Here is a 25,376-nt window from a genome sequence, read left to right as displayed (position 1 = left end):
ACAACACGGAATCAGTGAAGAACTCTGTACATGGACCAGAGACTGGAAGGAAACAGCCACCGTAGTTATACACCTCAGATTGACGAGTGGTGTGCCACAAGGGTCGGTTCTTTTCATAATATACATTAATGACCTACAATGAGGTCTCATATCTTCTGACCATGCTAAACTAGGAGTTACAGCTGTACACAGGCGGGACTGTGAAATAGATCTAAACTTACTAGCAGTGTGGTCAGAAATAGATCTTAACTTACTAGCAGAGTGGTCAGAAATAGATCTTAACTTACTAGCAGAGTGGTCAGAAATAGACCTTAACTTACTAGCAGAGAGGTCAGAAATAGATCTTAACTTACTAGCAGAGTGGTCAGAAATAGATCTTAACTTACTAGCAGTGTGGTCAGAAACAGATCTTAACTTACTAGCAGAGTGGTCAGAAATAGACCTTAACTTACTAGCAGAGAGGTCAGAAATAGATCTTAACTTACTAGCAGAGTGGTCAGAAATAGATCTTAACTTACTAGCAGAGTGGTCAGAAATAGACCTTAACTTACTAGCAGAGAGGTCAGAAATAGATCTTAACTTACTAGCAGAGTGGTCAGAAATAGATCTTAACTTACTAGCAGTGTGGTCAGAAATAGATCTTAACTTACTAGCAGAGTGGTCAGAAATAGACCTTAACTTACTAGCAGAGAGGTCAGAAATAGACCTTAACTTACTAGCAGAGTGGTCAGAAATAGATCTTAACTTACTAGCAGAGTGGTCAGAAATAGATCTTAACTTACTAGCAGAGTGGTCAGAAATAGACCTTAACTTACTAGCAGAGAGGTCAGAAATAGATCTTAACTTACTAGCAGAGTGGTCAGAAATAGATCTTAACTTACTAGCAGTGTGGTCAGAAATAGATCTTAACTTACTAGCAGAGTGGTCAGAAATAGATCTTAACTTACTAGCAGAGAGGTCAGAAACAGATCTTAACTTACTAGCAGAGTGGTCAGAAATAGATCTTAACTTACTAGCAGAGTGGTCAGAAATAGATCTTAACTTACTAGCAGTGTGGTCAGAAATAGATCTTAACTTACTAGCAGAGTGGTCAGAAATAGATCTTAACTTACTAGCAGAGAGGTCAGAAATAGATCTTAACCAACTAGCAGAGTAGTCAGAAATAGACCTTAACTTACTAGCAGAGTGGTCAGAAATAGATCTTAATTTACTAGCAGAGTGGTCAGAAATAGACCTTAACTTACTAGCAGAGTGGTCAGAAATAGACCTTAACCAACTAGCAGAGTAGTCAGAAATAGACCTTAACTTACTAGCAGAGTGGTCAGAAATATATCTTAACATACTAGCAGAGTGGTCAGAAATAAATCTTAACTTACTAGCAGTGTGGTCAGAAATAGATCTAAACTTACTAGCAGAGTGGTCAGAAATAGTTCTTAACTTACTAGCAGTGGTCAGAAATAGACCTAAACTTACTAGTAGAGTGGTCAGAAATAGACCTTAACTTACTAGCAGACTGGTCAGAAATACATCTTAATTTACTAGCAGAGTGGTCAGAGAGAGTTCTCAATTTACTAGCAAAGTGGTCAGAACTAGATCTTAACTTACTAGTAGAAAGGTCAGAAATATATCTTAACTTACTAGTAGAGTGGTCAGAAATAGATCTTAACTTACTAGGAGTGTGGTCAGAAATAGATCTTAACATACTAGCAGAGTGGTCAGAAATAGATCTTAAATTACTAGGAGTGTGGTCAGAAATAGATCTTAACATACTAGCAGAGTGGTCAGAAATAGATCTTAACTTACTAGGAGTGTGGTCAGAAATAGATCTTAACTTACAAGGTGAGTGGTCAGAAATAGATCTTAACTTACTAGCAGAGTGGTCAGAAATAGATCTTGACTTACTAGCAGTGTGGTCAGAAATAGATCTTAACTTACTAGGAGTGTGGTCAGAAATGGACCTTAACTTACTAGCTGAGTGGTCAGACAGATGGCAAATGAAGTTTAATGTAGACAATTGTAAAGTTGTGCAGTTTGGAGATAAGAATATACGTTATGACTACACACTATTTGTAAACTAACTAAAGTCAATAGAGAAAATGACCTTAGAGTTGTTATTATCAACAAACTATTTGTAAACTAACTAAAGTCAATAGAGAAAATGACCTTAGAGTTGTTATTATCAACAAACTATTTGTAAACTAACTAAAGTCAATAGAGAAAATGACCTTAGAGTTGTTATGATGCAGAATGTGAAGTTTAGTAAACAGTGTCAAGCAAGAAGTCAAAATGGCGAGCAAATGTTTGGTTTTATAACCAGGAACACAAGACACCACAAACACTTTTCATACTTTATACTTCTCTAGTAAGACCAAACCTTCAGTATGCTGTAGTAAGACCATACCTTCAGTATGCTGTAGTAAGACCATACCTTCAGTATGCTGTAGTAAGACCATACCTTCAGTATGCTGTAGTAAGACCATACCTTCAGTATGCTGTAGTAAGACCATACCTTCAGTATGCTGTAGTAAGACCATACCTTCAGTATGCTGTAGTAAGACCAAACCTTCAGTATGCTGTAGTAAGACCATACCTTCAGTATGCTGTAGTAAGACCATACCTTCAGTATGCTGTAGTAAGACCATACCTTCAGTATGCTGTAGTAAGACCATACCTTCAGAATGCTGTAGTAAGACCATACCTTCAGTATGCTGTAGTAAGACCATACCTTCAGTATGCTGTAGTAAGACCATACCTTCAGTATGCTGTAGTAAGACCATACCTTCAGTATGCTGTAGTAAGACCATACCTTCAGTATGCTGTAGTAAGACCATACCTTCAGTATGCTGTAGTAAGACCATACCTTCAGTATGCTGTAGTAAGACCATACCTTCAGTATGCTGTAGTAAGACCATACCTTCAGTATGCTGTAGTAAGACCATACCTTCTGTATGCTCTCCAGTTTGGGTCGCCAAACTATCAAAAAGACGAAGACAAATGAGAGCAAGTACAAAGACGAGCAACAAAACTGATGCCATCCCTTAGAAATGTGGCATAGGAAGAGAAGCTAAAATGGCTGGATGTTCTCCATTAATACACGTACACTTGGCGACCAGTTAATGCAAGTGTTCAACATTGTGAACATGTTCAATATAGTCAATGTTGAACATCTTTTCTAAATACGGTTACCAAGACCAATGGAATAAGACTGGATCCAAGTTAAATGATGTAGTAGTGAGGTAGGATAAAGTTGCTTTTCCTATATGAACACTAAGTTACCGTCACACACACACACACACACACACACACACACACACTGTGAATGGTAACGCTATAAATACCTTCAAAACTCATGTAAACAAATACTTGATGAATTTACATCAACTGAGAACAATGCCAGAAATCAAATGTATAAACGACGGCAGTAACGAAGACACTACAAGGCTAATGTGCAGCACTGGAGAGTCGGTCATAGCTGGAAGGCTAATGTGCAGCACTGGAGAGTCGGTCATAGCTGGAAGGCTAATGTGCAGCACTGGAGAGTCGGTCATAGCTGGAAGGCTAATGTGCAGGACTGGAGAGTCGGTCATAGCTGGAAGGCTAATGTGCAGTACTAGAGAGTCGGTCATAGCTGGAAGGCTAATGTGCAGCACTGGAGAGTCGGTCAGAGCTGGAAGGCTAATGTGCAGCTGTGGAAAGTCGGTCATAGCTGGAAGGCTAATGTGCAGCACTGGAGAGTCGGTCATAGCTGGAAGGCTAATGTGCAGCACTGGAGAGTCGGTCATAGCTGGAAGGATAATGTGCAGCACTGGAGAGTTGGTCATAGCTGGAAGGCTAATGTGCAGCTGAGGAGGGTCGGTCATAGCTGGAAGGCTAATGTGCAGCACTGGAGAGTCGGTCATAGCTGGAAGGCTAATGTGCAGCACTGGAGAGTCGGTCATAGCTAGAAGGCTAATGTGCAGCACTGGAGAGTCGGTCATAGCTGGAAGGCTAATGTGCAGCACTGGAGAGTCGGTCATAGCTGGAAGGCTAATGTGCAGCTGTGGAGAGTCGGTCATAGCTGGAAGGCTAATGTGCAGCACTGGAGAGTCGGTCATAGCTGGAAGGCTAATGTGCAGCTGTGGAGAGTCGGTCATAGCTGGAAGGCTAATGTGCAGCACTGGAGAGTCGGTCATAGCAGGAAGCCTAATGTGCAGCACTGGAGAGTCGGTCATAGCTGGAAGGCTAATGTGCAGCTGTGAAGAGTCGGTCATAGCTGGAAGGCTAATGTGCAGCACTGGAGAGTCGGTCATAGCTGGAAGGCTAATGTGCAGCACTGGAGAGTCGGTCACAGCTAGAAGGCTAATGTGCAGCACTGGAGAGTCGGTCATAGCTGGAAGGCTAATGTGCAGCACTGGAGAATCGGTCATAGCTGGAAGGCTAATGTGCAGCACTGGAGAGTCGGTCATAGCTGGAAGGCTAATGTGCAGCACTGGAGAGTCGGTCATAGCTGGAAGGCTAATGTGCAGCTGTGGAGAGTCGGTCATAGCTGGAAGGCTAATGTGCAGCACTGGAGAGTCGGTCATAGCTGGAAGGCTAATGTGCAGCTGAGGAAAGTCGGTCATAGCTGGAAGGCTAATGTGCAGCTGTGGAGAGTCGGTCATAGCTGGAAGGCTAATGTGCAGCACTGGAGAGTCGGTCATAGCTGGAAGGCTAATGTGCAGCACTGGAGAGTCGGTCATAGCTGGAAGGCTAATGTGCAGCTGTGGAGAGTCGGTCATAGCTGGAAGGCTAATGTGCAGCACTGGAGAGTCGGTCATAGCTGGAAGGCTAATGTGCAGCACTGGAGTCGGTCATAGCTGGAAGGATAATGTGCAGCACTGGAGAGTCGGTCATAGCTGGAAGGCTAATGTGCAGCTGTGGAGAGTCGGTCATAGCTGGAAGGCTAATGTGCAGCACTGGAGAGTCGGTCATAGCTGGAAGGCTAATGTGCAGCACTGGAGAGTCGGTCATAGCTGGAAGGCTAATGTGCAGCACTGGAGAGTCGGTCATAGCTGGAAGGCTAATGTGCAGCACTGGAGAGTCGGTCATAGCTGGAAGGCTAATGTGCAGCACTGGAGAGTCGGTCATAGCTGGAAGGCTAATGTGCAGCACTGGAGAGTCGGTCATAGCTGGAAGGCTAATGTGCAGCACTGGAGACTCGGTCATAGCTGGAAGGCTAATGTGCAGCACTGGAGAGTCGGTCATAGCTGGAAGGCTAATGTGCAGCACTGGAGAGTCGGTCAAAGCTGGAAGGCTAATGTGCAGCACTGGAGAGTCGGTCATAGCTGGAAGGCTAATGTGCAGCTGTGGAGAGTCGGTCATAGCTGGAAGGCTAATGTGTATCTGTGGAAAGTCGGTCATAGCTGGAAGGCTAATGTGCAGCACTGGAGACTCGGTCATAGCTGGAAGGCTAATGTGCAGCACTGGAGAGTCGGTCATAGCTGGAAGGCTAATGTGCAGCACTGGAGAAATCGGTCATAGCTGGAAGGCTAATATGCAGCAATGGAGAGTCGGTCATAGCTGGAAGGCTAATGTGCAGCACTGGAGAGTCGGTCATTGCTGGAAGGCTAATGTGCAGCTGTGGAGAGTCGGTCATAGCTGGAAGGCTAATGTGCAGCTGTGGAGAGTCGGTCATAGCTGGAAGGCTAATGTGCAGCACTGGAGAGTCGGTCATAGCTGGAAGGCTAATGTGCAGCACTGGAGAGTCGGTCATAGCTGGAAGGCTAATGTGCAGCTCTGGAGAGTCGGTCATAGCTGGAAGGCTAATGTGCAGCTCTGGAGAGTCGGTCATAGCTGGAAGGCTAATGTGCAGCACTGGAGAGTCGGTCATAGCTGGAAGGCTAATGTGCAGCACTGGAGAGTCGGTCATAGCTGGAAGGCTAATGTGCAGCACTGGAGAGTCGGTCATAGCTGGAAGGCTAATGTGCAGCACTGGAGAGTCGGTCATAGCTGGAAGGCTAATGTGCAGCACTGGAGAGTCGGTCATAGCTGGAAGGCTAATGTGCAGCACTGGAGAGTCGGTCATAGCTGGAAGGCTAATGTGCAGCACTGGAGAGTCGGTCATAGCTGGAAGGCTAATGTGCAGCACTGGAGAGTCGGTCATAGCTGGAAGGCTAATGTGCAGCACTGGAGAGTCGGTCATAGCTGGAAGGCTAATGTGCAGCACTGGAGAGTCGGTCATAGCTGGAAGGCTAATGTGCAGCTGTGATGAGTCGGTCATAGCTGGAAGGCTAATGTGCAGCACTGGAGAGTCGGCCATAGCTGGAAGGCTAATGTGCAGCTGTGGAGAGTCGGTCATTGCTGGAAGGCTAATGTGCAGCACTGGAGAGTCGGTCATAGCTGGAAGGCTAATGTGCAGCTGTGGAGAGTCGGTCATAGCTGGAAGGCTAATGTGCAGCACTGGAGAGTCGGTCAGAGCTGGAAGGCTAATGTGCAGCTGTGGAGAGTCGGTCATAGCTGGAAGGCTAATGTGCAGCACTGGAGAGTCGGTCATAGCTGGAAGGCTAATGTGCAGCACTGGAGAGTCGGCCATAGCTGGAAGGCTAATGTGCAGCTGTGGAGAGTCGGTCATTGCTGGAAGGCTAATGTGCAGCACTGGAGAGTCGGTCATAGCTGGAAGGCTAATGTGCAGCTGTGGAGAGTCGGTCATAGCTGGAAGGCTAATGTGCAGCACTGGAGAGTCGGTCATAGCTGGAAGGCTAATGTGCAGCTGTGGAGAGTCGGTCATAGCTGGAAGGCTAATGTGCAGCACTGGAGAGTCGGTCATAGCTGGAAGGCTAATGTGCAGCAGTGGAGAGTCGGTCATAGCTGGAAGGCTAATGTGCAGCTGTGGAGAGTCGGTCATAGCTGGAAGGCTAATGTGCAGCTGTGGAGAGTCGGTCATAGCTGGAAGGCTAATGTGCAGCTGTGGAGAGTCGGTCATAGCTGGAAGGCTAATGTGCAGCACTGGAGAGTCGGTCATAGCTGGAAGGCTAATGTGCAGCACTGGAGAGTCGGTCATAGCTGGAAGGCTAATGTGCAGCACTGGAGAGTCGGTCATAGCTGGAAGGCTAATGTGCAGCTGTGGAGAGTCGGTCATAGCTGGAAGGCTAATGTGCAGCTGTGGAGAGTCGGTCATAGCTGGAAGGCTAATGTGCAGCTGTGGAGAGTCGGTCATAGCTGGAAGGCTAATGTGCAGCACTGGAGAGTCGGTCATAGCTGGAAGGCTAATGTGCAGCACTGGGAGAGTCGGTCATAGCTGGAAGGCTAATGTGCAGCACTGGAGAGTCGTGTCATAGCTGGAAGGCTAATGTGCAGCTCTGGAGAGTCGGTCATAGCTCGAAGGCTAATGTGCAGCTGTGGAGAGTCGGTCATAGCTGGAAGGCTAATCTGCAGCTGTAGAGAGTCGGTCATAGCTGGAAGGCTAATGTGCTGCTGTGGAGAGTCGGTCATAGCTGGAAGGCTAATGTGCAGCACTGGAGAGTCGGTCATAGCTGGAAGGCTAATGTGCAGCAGTGGAGAGTCGGTCATAGCTGGAAGGCTAATGTGCAGCACTGGAGAGTCGGCCATAGCTGGAAGGCTAATGTGCAGCACTGGAGAGTCGGTCATGAGACAAGACCATTGTGGGTGGGCCGGCCATCCAGGCCTCGTGTTGTCTGTCTTTCTCATGTAAACATCAGTGATCGCTGCCGAGTCTACCGTAAACAAGGATCTTCCATAATATTCTGGAGGATGAACATATTCCTACTTACTCGCCTTCATCCAATCCCGGCGCCACCCCGCCCCACAAGATGCGGCATCGCCACCCCCCGCGTCAACGAGGTAGCGCCAGGAAACACACCGAGGAAGGCCATATCCACCCACTCACATCCATTCTCGAGATAAGAAGATATAAACAAGTGAATCATGTAAACACACTCTCACAATCAGTATTCCTCCCACAACACGAAATATTCCCGGCCAGTATTCCTCCCAGCTTACGTAATATTCCCGGCCAGTATTCCTCCCAGCTTACGTAATATTCTCGGCCAGTATTCCTCCCAGCTTACGTAATATTCCCGGCCAGTATTCCTCCCAGCTTACGTAATATTCTCGGCCAGTATTCCTCCCACTATAAGCAAGATATTCTCAATATGTTTTCCATCATTAAATCTTGGATAGTTAGTGATGCTGTGTGCCATATGTCTGGCTGGGTTCCCACACCACTGCGTAACCTGACACTGAACAACTACCACTACCAACACACGACCCACTACCACTACCAACACACGACCCACTACCACTGCCAACACACGACCCACTACCACTGCCAACACACGACCCACTACCAACACACGACCCACTACCACTGCCAACACACGACCCACTACCACTGCCAACACACGACCCACTACCACTGCCAACACACAACCCACTACCACTGCCAACACACGACCCACTACCACTGCCAACACACAACCCACTACCACTGCCAACACACGACCCACTACCAACACACGACCCACTACCACTGCCAACACACGACCCACTACCACTGCCAACACACAACCCACTACCACTGCCAACACACGACCCACTACCAACACACGACCCACTACCACTGCCAACACACGACCCACTACCACTGCCAACACACAACCCACTACCACTGCCAACACACGACCCACTACCAACACACAACCCACTACCACTGCCAACACACGACCCACTACCACTGCCAACACACAACCCACTACCACTGCCAACACACGACCCACTACCACTGCCAACACACGACCCACTACCACTGCCAACACACGACCCACTACCACTGCCAACACACGACCCACTACCACTGCCAACACACGACCCACTACCACTGCCAACACACGACCCACTACCACTGCCAACACACAACCCACTACCACTGCCAACACACGACCCACTACCACTGCCAACACACGACCCACTACCACTGCCAACACACGACCCACTACCACTGCCAACACACGACCCACTACCACTGCCAACACACGACCCACTACCACTGCCAACACACGACCCACTACCACTGCCAACACACGACCCACTACCACTGCCAACACACGACCCACTACCACTGCCAACACACGACCCACTACCACTGCCAACACACGACCCACTACCACTGCCAACACACGACCCACTACCACTGCCAACACACGACCCACTACCACTGCCAACACACGACCCACTACCACTGCCAACACACGACCCACTACCACTGCCAACACACGACCCACTACCACTGCCAACACACAACCCACTACCACTGCCAACACACGACCCACTACCACTACCAACACACAACCCACTACCACTGCCAACACACGACCCACTACCACTGCCAACACACGACCCACTACCACTGCCAACACACGACCCACTACCACTGCCAACACACGACCCACTACCACTGCCAACACACAACCCACTACCACTGCCAACACACGACCCACTACCACTGCCAACACACGACCCACTACCACTGCCAACACACGACCCACTACCACTGCCAAGTAATGCCCACACTCTCACGTGCTCCTCCTCCCACACCTACCTGACCATCCACCCGATACCCACAGTGAAATGTGGTTATCGGGTGAAGACTACCAGGTGTGCACCAGGTGCTACACCCCAGGAATGGTGCTGGTGACCGGAACACATACAATACACTAGGAAGATCCAGGAATATCATGGACAACACAACCAGGTTACAACACAACCAGGTTACAACACAACCAGGTTACAACACAACTAGGGTACAACACAACTAGGGTACAACACAACCAGATTACAACACAACCAAGTTACAACACAACCAGGGTACAACACAACCAGGTTACAACACAACCAGGTTACAACACAACCAGGTTACAACACAACTAGGGTACAACACAACTAGGGTACAACACAACCAGATTACAACACAACCAAGTTACAACACAACCAGGGTACAACACAACCAGGTTACAACACAACCAGGTTACAACACAACCAGGTTACAACACAACTAGGGTACAACACAACTAGGGTACAACACAACCAGATTACAACACAACCAAGTTACAACACAACCAGGGTACAACACAACCAGGTTACAACACAACCAGGTTACAACACATCCAGGGTACAACACATCCAGGGTACAACACAACCAGGTTACAACACAACCAGGTTACAACACATCCAGGGTACAACACAACCAGGTTACAACACAACCAGGTTACAACACAAGTGGGCTACAACACAACCAGGGTACAACACAACCAGGTTACAACACAACCAGGGTACAACACAACCAGGTTACAACACAACCAGATTACAACACAACCAAGTTACAACACAACCAGGGTACAACACAACCAGGTTACAACACAACCAGGTTACAACACAACCAGGTTACAACACATCCAGGGTACAACACATCCAGGGTACAACACAACCAGGTTACAACACAACCAGGGTACAACACAACCAGGTTACAACACAACAAGGGTACAACACAACCAGGCTACAACACAACCAGGTTACAACACAACCAGGTTACAACACAACCAGGTTACAACACAACCAGGGTACAACACAACCAGGTTACAACACAACCAGGTTACAACACAAGTAGGCTACAGCACAACCAGGTTACAACACAACCAGGGTACAACAAGAGTAGGCTACAACACAACCAGGCTACAACACAACCAGGTTACAACACTACCAGGGTACAACACAACCAGGTTACAACACAACCAGGTTACAACACAACCAGGTTACAACACAACCAGGTTACAACACAACCAGGCTACAACACAACCAGGTTACAACACAACCAGGTTACAACACAACCAGGTACAACACAACTACCAGGCTACAACACAACCAGGTTACAACACAACCAGGTTACAACACAACCAGGTACAACACAACCAGGGTACAACACAACCAGGGTACAACACAACCAGGTACAACACAACCAGGTTACAAACACAACCAGGTACAACACAACCAGGTACAACACAACCAGGTACAACACAACCAGGTACAACACAACCACAGGCTACAACACAACCAGGTACAACACAACCAGGTACAAACACAACAGGTACAACACAACCAGGTTACAACACAACCAGGTACAACACAACAACAACGTTACAACACAACCAGGCTACAACACAACCAGGTCTACAACACAACCAGGTACAACACAACCAGGTACAACACAACCAGGTACAACACAACCAGGTACAACACAACCAAGGTACAACACAACAACCAGGTACAACACACAAACCAGGTTACAACACAAAACCAGGTACAACACAACCAGGTTACAACACAACCAGGTACAACACACAACACAGGTACAACACAACCAGGTTACAACACAACCAGGTACAACACAACCAAGGTACAACACAACCAGGTACAACACAACCAGGTTACAACACAACCAGGGTACAACACAACCAAGGTACAACACAACCAGGGCTACAACACAACCAGGGTACAACACAACAACAAGTACAACACAACCAGGTACAACACAACCAGGTACAACACAACCAGGTACAACCAACACAGGTACAACACAACCAGGGTACAACACAACCAGGTACAACACAACCAGGGTACAACACAACCAGGTACAACACAACAAGGTACAACACAACCAGGTACAACACAACCAGGTACAACACAACCAGGGTACAACACAACCAGGGTACAACACAACCAGGTTACAACACAACAGGCTACAACACAACCAAGGTACAACACAACCAGGGTACAACACAACCAGGTACAACACAACCAGCTACAACACAACAGTACAACACAACAGGCTACAACACAACCAGGTTACAACACAACCAGTTACAACACAACCAGGTTACAACACAACCAGGTACAACACAACCAGGTTACAACACAACCAGGGTTACAACACAACCAGGTACAACACAACCAGGTTACAACACAACCAGGGTACAACACAACCAGGTTACAACACACAAGGTTACAACACAACCAGGTACAACACAACCAGGGTACAACACAACCAGGTACAACACAACCAGGGTACAACACAACCAGGTACAACACAACCAGGTTACAACACAACCAGGGTACAACACAACCAGGTTACAACACAACCAGGCTACAACACAACCAGGTTACAACACAACCAGTACAACACAACCGTTACAACACAACCAGGTTACAACACAACCAGGGTACAACACAACCAGGGTACAACAAAACAGGGTTACAACACAACCAGGTTACAACGCAACCAGGTTACAACACATCCAGGGTACAACACAACCAGGTTACAACACAACCAGGTTACAATACAACCAGGCTACAACACAACCAGGGTACAACACAACCAGGGTACAACAAAACCAGGTTACAACACAACCAGGGTACAACACAACCAGGTTACAACACAACCAGGGTACAACACAACCAGGTTACAACACAACCAGGGTACAACACAACCAGGTTACAACACAACCAGGTTACAACGCAACCAGGGTACAACACAACCAGGGTACAACACAACCAGGGTACAACACAACCAGGTTACAACACAACCAGGCTACAACAAAACCAGGTTACAACACAACCAGGTTACAACACAACCAGGTTACAACACAACCAGGGTACAACACAACCAGGGTACAACAAAACAGGGTTACAACACAACCAGGTTACAACGCAACCAGGTTACAACACAACCATGGTACAACACAACCATGTTACAACACAACCATGTTACAATACAACCATGCTACAACACAACCAGGGTACAACACAACCAGGGTACAACAAAACCAGGTTACAACCCATCAGGGTACAACACAACCAGGGTACAACACAACCAGGGTACAACACAACCAGGGTACAACACAACCATGTTACAACACTACCATGTTACAACACAACCAGGTTACAACACAACCAGGTTACAACACGGTCAGTACTCACAGTGACCAACGTCTGCAGGACGAAGTTGGCGACCCTCACTCACCTGAGGAAGATAAACACATCATTAACATCCAGGTTAACACTCTACTGACCCAGCCAGAGATAACACACTCTACTAACCCAGCCAGAGATAACACACTCTACTGACCCAGCCAGAGATAACACACTCTACTAACCCAGCCAGAGATAACACACTCTACTGACCCAGCCAGAGATAACACACTCTACTGACCCAGCCAGAGATAACACACTCTACTGACCCAGCCAGAGATAACACACTCTACTGACCCAGCCAGAGATAACACACTCTACTGACCCAGCCAGAGATAACACACTCTACTGACCCAGCCAGAGATAACACACTCTACTGACCCAGCAGAGATAACACACTCTACTGACCCAGCCAGAGATAACACACTCTACTGACCCAGCCAGAGATAACACACTCTACTGACCCAGCCAGAGATACACAATCTACTGACCCAGCCAGAGATAACACACTCTACTGAGCCAGCCAGAGATAACACACTCTACTGATCCAGCCAGAGATAACACACTCTACTGACCCAGCCAGAGATAACACACTCTACTGATCCAGCCAGAGATAACGCATTCTACTGATCCAGCCAGAGATAACACACTCTACTGACCCAGCCAGAGATAACACACTCTACTGATCCAGCCAGAGATAACACACTCTACTGACCCAGCCAGCGATAACACACTCTACGGATCCAGCCAGAGATAACACATTCTACTGATCCAGCCAGAGATAACACACCTTACTGACCCAGCCAGAGATAACACACTCTACTGACCCAGCCAGAGATAACACACTCTACTGACCCAGCCAGAGATAACACATTCTACTGATCCAGCCAGAGATAACACACTCTACTGACCCAGCCAGAGATAACACACTCTACTGATCCAGCCAGAGATAACACACTCTACTGACCTAGCCAGCGATAACACACTCTACGAACCCAGCCAGAGATAACACATTATATTGATCCAGCCAGAGATAACACACCTTACTGACCCAGCCAGAGATAACACACTCTACTGATCCAGCCAGAGGTAACACACTCTACTGACCTAGCCAGAGATAACACACTCTACGAACCCAGCCAGAGATAACACATTCTATTGATCCAGCCAGAGATAACACACCTTACTGACTCAGCCAGCGATAACACACTCTACGAACCCAGCCAGAGATAACACATTCTATTGATCCAGCCAGAGATAACACACCTTACTGACCCAGCCAGAGATAACACACTCTACTGATCCAGCCAGAGGTAACACACTCTACTGACCTAGCCAGAGATAACACACTCTACTGACCCAGCCAGAGATAACACACTCTACTGACCCAGCCAGAGATAACACACTCTACGGACCCAGCCAGAGATAACACATTCTACTGATCCAGCCAGAGATAACACACCTTACTGACCCAGCCAGAGATAACACACTCTACTGACCCAGCCAGAGATAACACACTCTACTGACCTAGCCAGAGATAACACACTCTACTGACCCAGCCAGAGATAACACACTCTACTGACCCAGCCAGAGATAACACACTCTACTGAACCAGCCAGAGATAACACACTCTACTGATACAGCCAGAGATAACACACTCTACTGACCCAGCCAGAGATAACACACTCTAACCGTATTTGATCATATGATATTGTTAGAACGTTTCTAGGTTTCTTCATACTATCATCCTGAACATGATGATAATCAAATACTGCCACATTATATCAGCCAGTGTCCAATAATCAGTGATTTCAGTGCTGAAGCCATATTGTTGTGATCACAACATTGTGGTGATCATTAATGATATTAATATCCATCATGACAATCTCACAATATATTGTTGTGATCACAACATTGTGGTGATCATTAATGATATTAATATCCATCATGACAATCTCACAATATATTGTTGTGATCACAACATTGTGGTGATCATTAATGATATTAATATCCTTCGTGACAATCCCACAATATATTGTTGTGATCACAACATTGTGGTGATCATTAATGATATTAATATCCATCATGACAATCTCACAATATATTGTTGTGATCACAACATTGTGGTGATCATTAATGATATTAATATCCATCATGACAATCTCACAATATATTGTTGTGATCACAACATTGTGGTGATCATTAATGATATTAATATCCTTCGTGACAATCTCACAATATATTGTTGTGATCACAACATTGTGGTGATCATTAATGATATTAATATCCATCATGACAATCTCACAATATATCCAACATTCTCCTGAGCTACACAATCATGACCTGAGCTACATAATCATGACCTGAGCTACATAATCATGACCTGAGCTACATAATCATGACCTGAGCAACATAATCATGACCTGAGCTACATAATCATGACCTGAGCTACATAATCATGACCTGAGCTACATAATCATGACCTGAGCTACGTAATCATGACCAGAGCTACATAATCATGACCTGAGCTACATAATCATGACCTGAGCTACATAATCATGACCTGAGCTACATAATCATGACCTGAGCAACATAATCATGACCTGAGCTACATAATCATGACCTGAGCTACATAATCATGACCTGAGCTACATAATCATGACCTGAGCAACATAATCATGACCTGAGCTACATAATCATGACCTGAGCAACATAATCATGACCTGAGCTACATAATCATGACCTGAGCTACGTAATCATGACCTGAGCTACATAATCATGACCTGAGCTACATAATCATGACCTGAGCTACATAATCATGACCTGAGCAACATAATCATGACCTGAGCAACATAATCATGACCTGAGCTACATAATCATGACCTGAGCTACATAATCATGACCAGAGCTACATAATCATGACCTGAGCAACATAATCATGACCTGAGCTACATAATCATGACCTGAGCAACATAATCATGACCTGAGCTACATAATCATGACCAGAGCTACATAATCATGACCTGAGCAACATAATCATGACCAGAGCTACATAATCATGACCTGAGCTACGTAATCATGACCTGAGCTACATAATCATGACCTGAGCTACATAATCATGACCAGAGCTACATAATCATGACCTGAGCTACATAATCATGACCTGAGCAACATAATCATAACCTGAGCTACATAATCATGACCAGAGCTACATAATCATAACCTGAGCTACGTAATCATGACCAGAGCTACATAATCATGACCTGAGCTACGTAATCATGACCAGAGCTACATAATCATGACCTGAGCTACATAATCATGACCTGAGCAACATAATCATGACCTGAGCAACATAATCATGACCTGAGCAACATAATCATGACCAGAGCTACATAATCATGACCTGAGCTACATAATCATGACCTGAGCTACATAATCATGACCTGAGCTACGTAATCATGACCAGAGCAACATAATCATGACCAGAGCTACATAATCATGACCTGAGCAACATAATCATGACCTGAGCAACATAATCATGACCTGAGTTACATAATCATGACCTGAGCAACATAATCATGACCTGAGCAACATAATCATGACCTGAGCTACATAATCATGACCTGAGCTACATAATCATGACCTGAGCAACATAATCATGACCTGAGCTACATAATCATGACCTGAGCAACATAATCATGACCTGAGTTACATAATCATGACCTGAGCTACATAATCATGACCTGAGCTACATAATCATGACCTGAGCAACATAATCATGACCTGAGCTACATAATCATGACCTGAGCAACATAATCATGACCTGAGTTACATAATCATGACCTGAGCAACATAATCATGACCTGAGCTACGTAATCATGACCTGAGCAACATAATCATGACCTGAGCTACGTAATCATGACCTGAGTTACATAATCATGACCTGAGCAACATAATCATGACCTGAGCTACATAATCATGACCTGAGCAACATAATCATGACCTGAGCTACATAATCATGACCTGAGCTACATAATCATGACCTGAGCTACGTAATCATGACCTGAGCAACATAATCATGACCTGAGCTACATAATCATGACCAGAGCTACATAATCATGACCTGAGCAACATAATCATGACCTGAGTTACATAATCATGACCTGAGCTACGTAATCATGACCTGAGCAACATAATCATGACCTGAGCTACATAATCATGACCAGAGCTACGTAATCATGACCTGAGCAACATAATCATGACCTGAGCTACATAATCATGACCTGAGCTACGTAATCATGACCTGAGCAACATAATCATGACCTGAGCTACGTAATCATGACCTGAGCAACATAATCATGACCTGAGCAACATAATCATGACCTGAGCTACGTAATCATGACCTGAGCAACATAATCATGACCTGAGCAACATAATCATGATCTGAGCTACATAATCATGACCAGAGCTACATAATCATGATCAGAGCTACATAATCATGACCAGAGCTACATAATCATAACCTGAGCAACATAATCATGACCAGAGCTACATAATCATGACCTGAGCTACGTAATCATGACCAGAGCTACATAATCATGACCTGAGCTACGTAATCATGACCAGAGCTACATAATCATAACCTGAGCAACATAATCATGACCAGAGCTACATAATCATGACCTGAGCTACGTAATCATGACCAGAGCTACATAATCATGACCTGAGCTACGTAATCATGACCAGAGCTACATAATCATGACCTGAGCAACATAATCATGACCAGAGCTACATAATCATAACCTGAGCAACATAATCATGACCAGAGCTACATAATCATGACCTGAGCTACATAATCATGACCTGAGCAACATAATCATGACCTGAGCTACATAATCATGACCTGAGCTACATAATCATGACCTGAGCTACATAATCATGACCTGAGCAACATAATCATGACCTGAGCTACGTAATCATGACCAGAGCTACATAATCATGACCTGAGCTACGTAATCATGACCAGAGCTACATACTCATGACCTGAGCTACGTAATCATGACCAGAGCTACATAATCATGACCTGAGCTACGTAATCATGACCTGAGCAACATAATCATGACCTGAGCAACATAATCATGACCTGAGCTACGTAATCATGACCAGAGCAACATAATCATGATCTGAGCTACATAATCATGACCAGAGCTACATAATCATGACCTGAGCTACGTAATCATGACCAGAGCTACATACTCATGACCTGAGCTACGTAATCATGACCAGAGCTACATAATCATGACCTGAGCAACATAATCATGACCAGAGCTACATAATCATAACCTGAGCAACATAATCATGACCAGAGCTACATAATCATGACCTGAGCAACATAATCATGACCTGAGCTACGTAATCATGACCAGAGCTACATAATCATGACCTGAGCTACGTAATCATGACCAGAGCTACATACTCATGACCTGAGCTACGTAATCATGACCAGAGCCAGCCAGTATATTGTGTAACATGACCTTAACCTTCACTGTATTACTGTTAACATAAACAACATGACCTTACCCTGCTCTGTATCATTGTTAATGTTAACATGACCTTAACCTTCTCTGTAACATTGCTAATGTTAACATGGCCTTAACCTTCTCTATCACTGTTAATGTTAACATGACTTTAACCTTCTGTAACATTCTTAATGTTAACATGACCTTAATCTTCTCTGTATCATTGCTTATGTTAACATGACCTTAACCTTCTGTATTATTGTTAATGTTAACAACATGACCTTAACCTTCTCTGTATCATTGATAATGTTAACATGATCTTAACATTCTCTGTCTCACTGTTAATGTTAACATGACCTTAACCTTCTCTATCATTGTTAATGTTAACATTACAACCTTCTCTGTACTACTGTTAATGTTAACATGACCTTTACCTCCATCATTGTTAACGTTAACAACAAGACCTTAACCTTCTCTGTACTAATGTTAGCATGACCTTATCCTCTGTATTATTGTTAATGTTGACAACGTGATCTTAACCTTCTCTGTATCATTGTTAATGTTAACATGACCTTAACCTCTGTATTATTGTTAATGTTAAAATGACCTTAACCTCAGTATTATTGTTAATGTTAACATGACCTTAATATTCTCTGTATCATTGTTAATGTTAACATGACCTTAACCTTTTCTGTATCATTGTTAATGTTAACATGACCTTAACCTTCTCTGTATTACTGTTAATGTTAATATGACCTTTACTTCTATCATTTGTTAATGATGAAAACATGACTTTACCTTACGTATTATTGTTAATGATAACAAGACCTTAACCTCCGTATCATTGTTAATGTTAACATGACCTTAACCTTCTTTGTATTATTGTTAATGTTTACATGACTTTCACCTTCTCTGTATCACTGTTAATGTTAACATGACCTTAACCTTCTCTGTATCATTATTGTTAACATGACCTTACCTTTCCCTGTATCATTGTTAATGTTAACATGACCTTAACCTTCTCTGTATTACTGTTAATATTAACTGACCTTTACCTCTGTATCATTGTTAACGTTAACATGACCTTAACCTTCTCTGTATCATTGTTAATGTTAACATGACATTAACCTTCTCTGTATCATTGTTAATGTTAACATGACCTTAACCTCTGTATTACTGTTAATATTCATGACCTTAACCTTCTCTGTATTATTGTTAATGTTAACATGACCTTAACCTCCTCTGTATTACTGTTAATGTTAACATGACCTTTACCTCTGTATCATTGTTAATGTTAAAAACATGACCTTTACCTCTGTATCATTGTTAATGTTAAAAACATGACCTTAACCTTCTCTGTATTATTGTTAATGTTAACATGACTTTAACCTTCTCTGTATTACTGTTAATGTTAACATGACCTTAACCTTCTCTGCATTATTGTTAATGTTAACATGACCTTAACCATTTCCGTATCATTGTTATGTTAACATGACCTTAACCTTCTCTGTATTATTGTTAATGTTAACATGACCTTAACCTACTCTGTATCACTGTTAACGCTAACATGACCTTAACCTTCTCCGTTTATTATTAATGTTAACATGAACCTAACCTTCTCTGTATCATTGTTAATGTTAACATGACTTTGACCTTTCGCATTATCATTTTTAATGTTAACATGACCTCAACATTCTCTGCATTATTGTCAATGTTAACAAGACCTTAACCTTCTCTGTATCATTGTTAATGTTAACATGACCTGAACCTCTGTATTATTATTGTTAATAACATGACCTTAACATGACCTTAACCTTCTGGGTATCACTGTTAATGTTAACATAACCTTAACCTTTTCTGCATTATTGTTAATGTTAACATGACCTTAACCTTCTCTGTACCATTGTTAATGTTAACATGAACCTTAACCTCTCTATCATTGTTCATGTTAACAACATTAACATAACAATGATACGGAAATGGTTAAGGTCATGTTGACATGAACCAACCTTCTCTATCATTGTTAATGTTAACAACATGAACCTTAACCTTCTCTGTATCATTGTTAATGTTAACAGTATGAACCTTAACCTTCTCTGCATCATTGTTAATGTTAACATGACCTTAACCTTCTCTGTATCACTGTTAATGTTAACAACAGAAAGCTTAACCTTCTCTGTATCATTGTTAATGGTAAGATGACAACCTTCTCTGTATCATTGTTCATGTTAACATGACCTTAACCTTCTCTATCATTGTTAATGTTAACATGACCTTAACCTTCTCTGCATCATTGTTAATGTTAACAACATGAAGCTTAACCTCTGTATCATTGTTAATGTTAAGATGACCTTAACCTTCTCTGTATCATTGTTAATGTTATCAACATGACCTCAACCTTCTCTGTATCACTGTTAATGTTAAGATGACCTTAACCTTCTCTGTATCATTGTTAATGTTAACAACATGACCTTAACCTTCTCTGTATCACTGTTAATGTTAAGATGACCTTAACCTTCTCTGTATCATTGTTAATGTTAACAACATGACCTTAACCTTCCCTGTATCATTGCTAATGTTAACATGACCTTAACTTTCTCTGTATCATTGTTAATGTTAACATGACCTTAAGCTTCTCTGTATCATTCTTAATGTTAACAACCTGACCTTAACCTTCTCTGTATCATTGTTAATGTTAACATGACCTTAACCTTCTCTATATCATTGTTAATGTTAGCAACCTGACCAGTGCCAGCCAGTATACTGTATAATCTTATACAGTATACTTGTATAATATTATCTTGACGACTGTCATTAAACGGTCAAGAACAATGACCCACAACAATGACCCTTATGGTCGACCTCGTACAATACTGTCCACCCACCCTAAGTGTTCATCCTCCCCTCCGGCATGGACGAGAACTGGGTACATGACTTGGGCTGGTGTGTGTGTGTGTGTGTGTGTGTGTGTGTGTGTGTGTAGTGTGTGTGTGTGTGTGTGTGTGTGTGTGTGTGTGTGTGTGTGTGTGCGTGTGTGTGTGTGTGTGTGTGTGTGTGTGTGTGTGTGTGTGTGTGAGTGTATGTGTTGTGTGTGGTGTGTGGGACTGGGTGAGACTGTTTGTAGTGTTTGTGGTGAGGTGTAAGCTGTGTTCAGTGTGTGCTGTAGTAGTGGTGTGTTTGTGGTGTGCTGTTGTCGTGTACAGAAACAATGACTATAAATGCCTGTCAATATGTAGACTGTTTCCATGTTGACTTCGTGCTTCTCAGTCAGCTTGAGAAGAATATCGTTCCAGTGTTACTGCCCTTCTCACGGCACTGAGAAGAACCTTTAATTTCGTCCATGGTGTGCACTGACCGTGCCATGAGGAACTGTTTCCATGGGTTGACCTGCTATGGATGTTAGGTCAAGAATGTGAATGGCGTGTGTGATCGTGCACTGAGGAATAACGTCACCAGTGTGTGGATAGTGCTGGGTGTGTGGTTCCAGTGTGTGTCGCCCTAGAAGTGTGTTTCCCCAGTTGGTGTGCGCTGCTCAGGGCAGCTGAGGGAAGAACTGTGTTTTCCAGTGTGTGCTGTCGTGCGCAGTGTGTGCCTGTGAGGTGATAGAACTGTGTTTCCAGTGGTGTGCGCTGCTCAGGGGCCAGTGAGGGAAGAACTGTGTTTCCCCAGTGGTGTGCGTGCTCAGGGGCCAGCTGAGGGAAGAACTGTGTTTCCAGTGGTGTGCGCTGCTCAGGCCAGCTGAGGAAGAACTGTGTTTCCCCAGTGGTGTGCGCTGCTCAGGGGCCAGCTGAGGGAAGAACTGTGTTTTCCCAGTGGTGTGCGCTGCTCAGGTGCCAGCTGAGGGAAGAACTGTGTTTCCCCAGTGGTGTGCGCTGCTCAGGGGCCAGCTGAGGGAAGAACTGTGTTTTCCCAGTGGTGTACGCTGCTCAGGGGCCAGCTGAGGGAAGAACTGTGTTTCCCCAGTGGTGTGCGCTGCTCAGGGGCCAGCTGAGGGAAGAACTGTGTTTCCCAGTGGTGTGCGCTGCTCAGGGGCCAGCTGAGGGAAGAACTGTGTTTCCCCAGTGGTGTGCGCTGCTCAGGGGCCAGCTGAGGGAAGAACTGTGTTTCCCCAGTGGTGTGCGCTGCTCAGGGGCCAGCTGAGGGAAGAACTGTGTTTCCCCAGTGGTGTGCGCTGCTCAGGGGCCAGCTGAGGGAAGAACTGTGTTTCCCCAGTGGTGTGCGCTGCTCAGGGGCCAGCTGAGGGAAGAACTGTGTTTCCCCAGTGGTGTGCGCTGCTCAGGGGCCAGCTGAGGGAAGAACTGTGTTTCCCCAGTGGTGTGCGCTGCTCAGGGGCCAGCTGAGGGAAGAACTGTGTTTCCCCAGTGGTGTGCGCTGCTCAGGTGCCAGCTGAGGGAAGAACTGTGTTTCCCCAGTGGTGTGCGCTGCTCAGGTGCCAGCTGAGGGAAGAACTGTGTTTCCCCAGTGGTGTGCGCTGCTCAGGGGCCAGCTGAGGGAAGAACTGTGTTTCCCCAGTGGTGTGCGCTGCTCAGGTGCCAGCTGAGGGAAGAACTGTGTTTCCCCAGTGGTGTGCGCTGCTCAGGTGCCAGCTGAGGGAAGAACTGTGTTTCCCCAGTGGTGTGCGCTGCTCAGGTGCCAGCTGAGGGAAGAACTGTGTTTCCCCAGTGGTGTGCGCTGCTCAGGGGCCAGCTGAGGGAAGAACTGTGTTTCCCCAGTGGTGTGCGCTGCTCAGGGGCCAGCTGAGGGAAGAACTGTGTTTCCCCAGTGGTGTGCGCTGCTCAGGGGCCAGCTGAGGGAAGAACTGTGTTTCCCCAGTGGTGTGCGCTGCTCAGGGGCCAGCTGAGGGAAGAACTGTGTTTCCCCAGTGGTGTGCGCTGCTCAGGGGCCAGCTGAGGGAAGAACTGTGTTTCCCCAGTGGTGTGCGCTGCTCAGGGGCCAGCTGAGGGAAGAACTGTGTTTCCCCAGTGGTGTGCGCTGCTCAGGGGCCAGCTGAGGGAAGAACTGTGTTTCCCCAGTGGTGTGCGCTGCTCAGGGGCCAGCTGAGGGAAGAACTGTGTTTCCCCAGTGGTGTGCGCTGCTCAGGGGCCAGCTGAGGGAAGAACTGTGTTTCCCCAGTGGTGTGCGCTGCTCAGGGGCCAGCTGAGGGAAGAACTGTGTTTCCCCAGTGGTGTGCGCTGCTCAGGGGCCAGCTGAGGGAAGAACTGTGTTTCCCCAGTGGTGTGCGCTGCTCAGGGGCCAGCTGAGGGAAGAACTGTGTTTCCCCAGTGGTGTGCGCTGCTCAGGGGCCAGCTGAGGGAAGAACTGTGTTTCCCCAGTGGTGTGCGCTGCTCAGGGGCCAGCTGAGGGAAGAACTGTGTTTCCCCAGTGGTGTGCGCTGCTCAGGGGCCAGCTGAGGGAAGAACTGTGTTTCCCCAGTGGTGTGCGCTGCTCAGGGGCCAGCTGAGGGAAGAACTGTGTTTCCCCAGTGGTGTGCGCTGCTCAGGTGCCAGCTGAGGGAAGAACTGTGTTTCCCCAGTGGTGTGCGCTGCTCAGGTGCCAGCTGAGGGAAGAACTGTGTTTCCCCAGTGGTGTGCGCTGCTCAGGTGCCAGCTGAGGGAAGAACTGTGTTTCCCCAGTGGTGTGCGCTGCTCAGGGGCCAGCTGAGGGAAGAACTGTGTTTCCCCAGTGGTGTGCGCTGCTCAGGGGCCAGCTGAGGGAAGAACTGTGTTTCCCCAGTGGTGTGCGCTGCTCAGGGGCCAGCTGAGGGAAGAACTGTGTTTCCCCAGTGGTGTGCGCTGCTCAGGGGCCAGCTGAGGGAAGAACTGTGTTCAGGACGATGAAGAGACAAGAAGTAGTGGGAGACGAGAAGATAACTCAACTGAAGTAAGTCAAGTGGAATCATGAAGGAACACTGTTGAATGAAAGTGGAATCATGAAGGAACACTGTTGAATGAAAGTGGAATCATGAAGGAACACTGTTGAATGAAAGTGGAATCATGAAGGAACACTGTTGAATGAAAGTGGAATCATGAAGGAACACTGTTGAATGAAAGTGGAATCATGAAGGAACACTGTTGAATGAAAGTGGAATCATGAAGGAACACTGTTGAATGAAAGTGGAATCATGAAGGAACACTGTTGAATGAAAGTGGAATCATGAAGGAACACTGTTGAATGAAAGTGGAATCATGAAGGAACACTGTTGAATGAAAGTGGAATCATGAAGGAACACTGTTGAATGAAAGTGGAATCATGAAGGAACACTGTTGAATGAAAGTGGAATCATGAAGGAACACTGTTGAATGAAAGTGGAATCATGAAGGAACACTGTTGAATGAAAGTGAATCATGAAGGAACACTGTTGATATGGAAAGAAGAAACATGTTGAGGATGGAAAGCAGAGGAAGTGGATCATGAGAGAATGTATACAGAACTTGTTGAAGAGAAAGGGATGTGAATTAAGGAACTTGGTATGAGAACGTTGAGAAGTGGATCATGAGGAACACTGTTATAAAGTGGAAGAGGCCTGTGATGAAGTGGATCATAAGGAACACGTTGTAGTGAGAGTGATCATGAAGGAACACTGTTGAATGAAAGTGGAATTCAAAAGGACACTGTTGATGAAAGTGATCATGAAGGAACACTGTTGAATGAAGTGAATCATGAGAACATTGAAGGAGAGTTGGTAGTGGAATATGACACTGTTGAATGAAGTGGAATCTAAGGAAACTGTAAGAAAGAAGAAAGCAGTAGGTCGAGAACCAGGGAAGCATGGATACATGAGAACTGTTAAGGAGAGACTTGGTAGCGAGAGTTAAGGAGAGTTGGTAGTGAGAGTTAAGGAGAGTTGGTAGTGAGAGTTAAGGAGAGTTGGTAGTGAGAGTT

The sequence above is a fragment of the Panulirus ornatus genome, chromosome 37 (assembly GCF_036320965.1).
Source record: "Panulirus ornatus isolate Po-2019 chromosome 37, ASM3632096v1, whole genome shotgun sequence".
NCBI classification, from domain to species: domain Eukaryota; kingdom Metazoa; phylum Arthropoda; class Malacostraca; order Decapoda; family Palinuridae; genus Panulirus; species Panulirus ornatus.
Note: the sequence above shows the minus strand (reverse complement) of the source record.